This window comes from Urocampus carinirostris, unplaced genomic scaffold (genome assembly GCF_059441175.1).
Source record: "Urocampus carinirostris isolate Australia breed hairy pipefish unplaced genomic scaffold, RoL_Ucar_1.0 HiC_scaffold_25, whole genome shotgun sequence".
Classification (NCBI taxonomy): Eukaryota; Metazoa; Chordata; class Actinopteri; order Syngnathiformes; family Syngnathidae; genus Urocampus; species Urocampus carinirostris.
Window position 1 is genome coordinate 93,776 of NW_028283132.1, and position 6,225 is coordinate 100,000.

Here is a 6,225-nt window from a genome sequence, read left to right on the forward strand (position 1 = left end):
TATTATTATTATGTATTCAGCCACTAGTGGCGGGCACAATACCCCAAACACTGGCCCGGCGCTGGCTGAGTTTATGGCCTCCGAAAGGCCCATACATTCAGACGGGTCCATGTATTTTCAGTTTTCCGTAGCAGGTGTGATTGTTTGTTTAATTAGGTAGTTTGTGTTGGTGACGGTGTTCCTAACTGTGGTGGCTTGTTTGTAGAATGTGGGGCCCTGCGTTTGTGTTATGTTGATTTCTGGTAATTTACTTTTTACTAAGTAGTCTTTCAGGTTTTTGTTTCTTTTAAAGGCTGAGATGATTTTGTAATCTTGGATTATGCTTGTGTTCTGTAGTGTCTGATTTATATTTTGTCCATTCATTCAGACGGGTCCATGTATTTTCAGCGACAGCCGCAGTACCGCCAAAATCCATGCAGCGGCGCTGAGTTTATGGCCTCCGAAAGGCCCATTCATTCAGACGGGTCCATGTATTTTCAGCGACAGCCGCAGTACCGCCAAAATCCATGCAGCGGCGCTGGGTTTATGGAATCCGAAAGGCCCATTCATTCAGACGGGTCCATGTATTTTCAACGACAGCCGCAGTACCGCCAAAATCCATGCAGCGGCGCTGTATTTATGGCCTCCGAAAGGCCCATTCATTCCCAACGGGGCAGCAGTAGCATCGCGCGGCCACGCGGGGGCAGATATTGTGAGGGAATTACATTGTAGTGGACGGAGCGCCCATGTATGGCCAATGCATTTCCAATGGGAGTGCAGTACCTCAAAAATCCGCTAGAGGGCCCCGAACTTGAGGGCCCGGCGTTCCCTCAAGTGCCGATTTTATACCCCCTTCTCCAGCCGACAGCCAGAATTATATTAGGGACTCGCAATTTTGAGAGGTGAGCACCAGGGCTAATCAGCGGCCACCCGTGACCATTGAGTCCGACAGAGCAGAGGCTAGGGGCGGCCTCGCATCTCGCAATTACCGAGGGAAGATGCCGGTTCTCGAAAAATTTCTAAGTTTTTCAAATTTTAAAGTATTGAAGTATTTAGGGCGCTTCCCGCGGCCCTGGCTTTTGCATGTACCCCTCTAAGCTCCGGTTCTCGAAAAATGTCTAAGTTTTTCAAACTTTAAAGTATTGAAGCCGGACTTCCGCGGAGGCTGACAGGGGGCCTCCATCGAAGCACCCTTCACCCCCGGGTGAGCCGGCGTCGGCCCACGGGCCTGCCGGTTCCCCAACTGAGCGATTGGCACACGAGACCCGCCTCGGAGGGCCCACGTCGGCCGGCGCAAGCCGGTGTTCGGGCGTGCGGCTCCTCCGGCTTTGCGGGTCAAGCTCCAGCGCCGAGGATACTAGGCAAACGTTGGGCCCCCCCGAGCCGAGTGGATACCCGCCTCAGAAAGAGCTGGGGCGGTACGTACGGACGGCCTCACTAAGAGGGAACGGAAGCTACTAAAGCACACGTATAACTGTCCGATGTGCGAACGAAAGTGAGGCCGGACGAATCCGATACGAGTTACGAGTGAGGCGGGATCCACGGCTGGCACTCGCGGGGCCCTCTTGCGAAACCATGCCTCGGCGTGAACCTTTTGGCGGCAGAACCAAGACGAACCGAGGTCGAGCTTCCGTCTCGAGCCACACCCAGACGTCCGACCGTCGCGGAGCCCGACGCCACGCGTGCTAGGGCTCCGCGCGAAACATCGTTTCACGACACCCGCTCGTCAGCCCGTCCGAACGTATACGAGTGTCGCGCGGCCCCCCGGGCCCGGCTGTAGCCACAGCCTCGTCCCGGACCAGGGCCGCACCGCCACCAGCAGCGCCCCCCCGGCGGCAGACGCACTCTGGTTGATCCTGCCAGTAGCATATGCTTGTTTTCAAGATTAAGCCATGCATGTCTAAGTACGAATGGCCAGTACAGTGAAACTGCGAACGGCTCATTAAATCAGTTATGGTTCCTTTGATCGCTCCACCGTTACTTGGATAACTGTGGCAAATCCAGAGCTAATACATGCAAACGAGCGCCGACTCGCGGGCGGGGCTCCGGCCTCGCCCCGGGGACGCGTGCATTTATCAGACACAAAAACCCACGCGGTGTCCGGCGGGCGGGGGCTCAGCCGTCGCGCGCGTCCCCCGCGTCCGGCCTCCGCCTCTCCGGGCGGGGGCGTAAGCGGCGCGGGCGGCTCCGCGCGCGCCGGTCCTCGTTCCGCCGGCCCGGCCCCCCCTTTGTGTTGACTCAGGATAACCTCGTGCCGATCGCTCGCCCACCCGAGGCGGCGACGACTCATTCGAATGTCTGCCCTATCAACTTTCGATGGTAGACTCTGCGCCTACCATGGTGACCACGGGTAACGGGGAATCAGGGTTCGATTCCGGAGAGGGAGCATGAGAAACGGCTACCACATCCAAGGAAGGCAGCAGGCGCGCAAATTACCCACTCCCGACACGGGGAGGTAGTGACGAAAAATAACAATACGGGACTCGTTCGAGTCTCCGTAATTGGAATGAGCCGAACACAAACCCATCGGCCAGCATCCATTGGAGGGCAAGTCTGGTGCCAGCAGCCGCGGTAATTCCAGCTCCAATAGCGTATTTTAAAGTTGCTGCAGTTAAAAAGCTCCTAGTTGGACCCCGGGACGCGAGCTGACGGTCCGCCGCGAGGCGTGCATCCGTCTGTCCCAGCCCCTGCCTCTCGGCAAAAGCCCCCGTGATGCCCTTCGCTGGGTGTCACTCGCGGGGCCCGAAGCGTTTACTTTGAGGAAATTAGAGTGTTCAAAGCAGGCCACACGGCCGCCCCTGCATATCGCAGCTGGGAATAATGGAATAGGACTCCGGTTCTATTTTGTGGGTTGTCATGAACTGGGGCCATGATTAAGAGGGACGGCCGGGGGCATTCGTACTGCGCCGCTAGAGGTGAAATTCTTGGACCGGCGCAAGACGGACGAGAGCGAAAGCATTTGCCAAGAATGTTTTCATTAATCAAGAACGAAAGTCGGAGGTTCGAAGACGATCAGATACCGTCCTAGTTCCGACCATAAACGATGCCGACTCGCGATCCGGCGGCGTTATTCCCATGACCCGCCGAGCAGCACCCGGGAAACCGACCAAGTGTCTGGGTTCCGGGGGGAGTATTGTTGCAAAGCTGAAACTTAAAGGAATTGACGGAAGGGCACCACCAGGAGTGGAGCATGCGGCTTAATTTGACTCAACACGGGAAACCTCACCCGGCCCGGACACGGAAAGGATTGACAGATTGAAGGCTCTTTCTCGATACCGTGGGTGGTGGTGCATGGCCGTTCGTAGTTGGTGGAGCGATTTGTCTGGTTAATTCCGATAACGAACGAGACTCAAACATACTAAATAGTACCGCGGCCCCCCGCGCGGTCGGCGGCAGAAAACTTCTTAGAGGGACAAGTGGCTCTCAGCCACACGAGAATGAGCAATAACAGGTCTGTGATGCCCTTAGATGTCCGGGGCTGCACGCGCGCCACACTGAGCGTATAAGCGCGTCGTCTATCCCCGCGCCGGCAGGCGCGGGTAATCCTATGAACCCCGCTCGTGACAGGGCCTGGGGATTGCAATTATTTCCCACCAACGAGGAATTCCCAGTAAGCGCGGGTCATTAGCCTGCGTTGATTAAGTCCCTGCCCTTTGTACACACCGCCCGTCGCTACTACCGATCGGATGGCTTAGTGAGGTCCTCGGATAGTCCCCGCCGGGGCCGGCCCCGGCTCCGGCGGTGTGCCAGAAGACGGTCGAACTTGACTATCTAGAGGAAGTAAAAGTCGTAACAAGGTTTCTGTAGGTGAACCTGCAGAAGGATCATTAACGTACGAGCGGCAGCAGATCCGCCTCGGTACACCCCCGACGAGCCAGACGCCGAGGGCGGCGGGTCGTCGCAGGCGGAGGAAGAGGGTAGACCGGGACGGGACGGGACGGGGGGCGCGGCGCGGGTCACTCCCGGGCCGCGCGTCGGAGCGAGTTCGGCGGGCGCCACGCGGCGCGGCGCGACGCGAGAAAAGGCGGCGGGCGATGTCGCGCTACCTCCGTGCGAGCGGGGTAGCGCGCTCGTCCGACGACCCCAGTAGCGCGGCGCGGCGCGACGACAGGCGACCGCCAGCGACGGGCGAAAGGCGGCGGCCGTGCGCGGGACCCCCGTAACCGGGGAATCCCCCTATGCCGACGACCCTAGCTCGGCGCGGTTCTCGCGCTTCCGGCGCGCGCTTCCGGGGCGGCACTCGCCTCGACGACCTCCCGTCCTTTAAAGGTAACGGTTCGGGCCGGCGCCCCGGCGTCCGTCCGCCCGTCGGTGTCGCGTGTCCGTGCGGCGCGGGGCTGCTCTCGGCGAGGGTCGCCGAGCAAGCGGATCCCCGCACGGATCACAACGGCCGTATGGCGGCGGCGTCGGGACGCCCGCCCGAGACGAAGGTTCAGGGCGACGAAACGGTGCTCCCACCGGCTACCTTTTTCCCCGGCCAAACGCGTCCGTCGGCCGGAGCCCTCGAGGGGCCGCGTAGCGCGCGCGTGGGCCGGCCCCCGGACACCGGAGTCCCTCCCGGGGCTCCGGACACCGGGGGTTCGGTTCCGCGCGGTCCGCCGCGGTCTCCTCTGTCCATCCATAGTCCGGGCAGGCCGCGGCCGGGTCGGGGGCCAGTCCCCCCTCGGTGTCAGCGCGGTCGCGCCGCCCTTGTAAACCAAACCCACTCGCTGACGGGTAGCAACACCCAAAGCGTCGCTTCGCGGCGCGGCGGGGCTTCCAAGTCGGATGGCCTTCCGGGGTCCGGGTAGGAGACGCCGGGGGCCGGCCTCAGCGCCGAGCCCCCGACCTACCCGGCGAGTCCGGTCGCCGAGTCGTGTCAGGCCCGAGCGGGAGACGCCGGGCGCCGGCCTCAGCGCCGAGCGCCCGACCTACCCGGGCCGACGCACGTCTCGGGCGCCGTCGCGGCCCCGAGCGGGAGACGCCGGGCGCCGGCCTCAGCGCCGCGCGCCCGACCCGCTCGGCTCGTCGCGGCGTCGCGCGTATCGCGCCCGTCGGTAACCGCGCCGCGGGTTAGGGGCTCGCTCGCGGGAGCGACCGAACGGCACCCGCGGCGCGTTCGTCTCCGGTACAAACCCTGTCGTGAATTTGTCTCCGATCGTCCCGGGCGGACGTAAAAGGGCCCAAACGTACGACTCTTAGCGGTGGATCACTCGGCTCGTGCGTCGATGAAGAACGCAGCTAGCTGCGAGAACTAATGTGATTTGCAGGACACATTGATCATCGACACTTTGAACGCACATTGCGGCCCCGGTTTTACCCCGGGGCCACGCCTGTCTGAGCGGCGCTTTCCAATCGATCGGACGCGGGCCGGGCCCTCCGCGACATTCCGCCGGTCCGTCCGGCGGGTGGCGCGAGAACCCGGTCCGCGCGGGCGAGGCTCGGGCCCTCCGCGACATTCCGCCGGTCCGCCCGGCGGGTGGCGCGCGACCCGTGTCCCCGCCCACTCCGCGGCTGGGGTTTCGCAGGGACCCCCGTCCCTTCGTACCCTCAAATACAGACTCGGGCGGCGCTCCGTGTCCGTCCGCCCGTCGGTGTCGCGCGTCCGCGCGTCCGGAGGTGCTTCTCGGCTGCCGGTGAGTACGGCTGGTACTTAGCATACCGAGAAGGTGCTCCGCGCGCGCGGCTCCGCGCGGCGGCCCGTATGGCGGCGGCGCTCGGCGCCCTCCTCAGGTAAAGGTCCCGGTCGGCGCCTCGGCGTCCGTCCGCCCGTCGGTGTCGCGTGTCCGTGCGGCGCGGGGCTGCTCTCGGCGAGGGTCGCCGAGCAAGCGGATCCCCGCACGGATCACAACGGCCGTATGGCGGCGGCGCCGGTCCCGGCGCCGGCCCCGACCGCACAGCTCTACGCGCACGCCCTCAGATCAGACGAGACGACCCGCTGAATTTAAGCATATTACTAAGCGGAGGAAAAGAAACTAACCAGGATTCCCTCAGTAGCGGCGAGCGAAGAGGGAAAAGCCCAGCGCCGAATCCCCGCCCTGCGGTAGGGCGAGGGAAATGTGGCGTACGGAAGGCCGCTTTAGCCCGGCGCCGCTCGGGGGCCCGAGTCCTTCTGATAGAGGCTCAGCCCAGGGACGGTGTGAGGCCGGTAGCGGCCCCCGGCTCGCCGGGGCGAGGCCTTCTCGGAGTCGGGTTGCTTGTGAATGCAGCCCAAAGCGGGTGGTAAACTCCATCTAAGGCTAAATACTGGCACGAGACCGATAGTCG

General features: G+C 62.7%; 3 non-coding genes across 3 annotated transcripts in view; all 3 read left to right on the plus strand.

Moving 5' to 3' along the window:
- The first annotated feature begins 1,822 nt into the window (after positions 1-1,822).
- LOC148345752 (18S ribosomal RNA) lies at positions 1,823-3,809 on the plus strand. Its single transcript, XR_015848487.1, has one exon. It is a non-coding gene; the product is annotated as an 18S ribosomal RNA (ribosomal RNA).
- A 1,342-nt stretch (positions 3,810-5,151) lies between these two features.
- Positions 5,152-5,305, plus strand: LOC148345753 (5.8S ribosomal RNA). Its single transcript, XR_015848454.1, has one exon. It is a non-coding gene; the product is annotated as a 5.8S ribosomal RNA (ribosomal RNA).
- Positions 5,306-5,869: 564 nt separating this feature from the next.
- Positions 5,870-6,225, plus strand: part of LOC148345754 (28S ribosomal RNA) — a 4,529-nt gene continuing 4,173 nt past the window's right edge. The window contains exon 1 of the ribosomal RNA XR_015848451.1: positions 5,870-6,225. This exon is cut by the window's right edge and continues 4,173 nt beyond it. This is a non-coding gene — a ribosomal RNA (28S ribosomal RNA).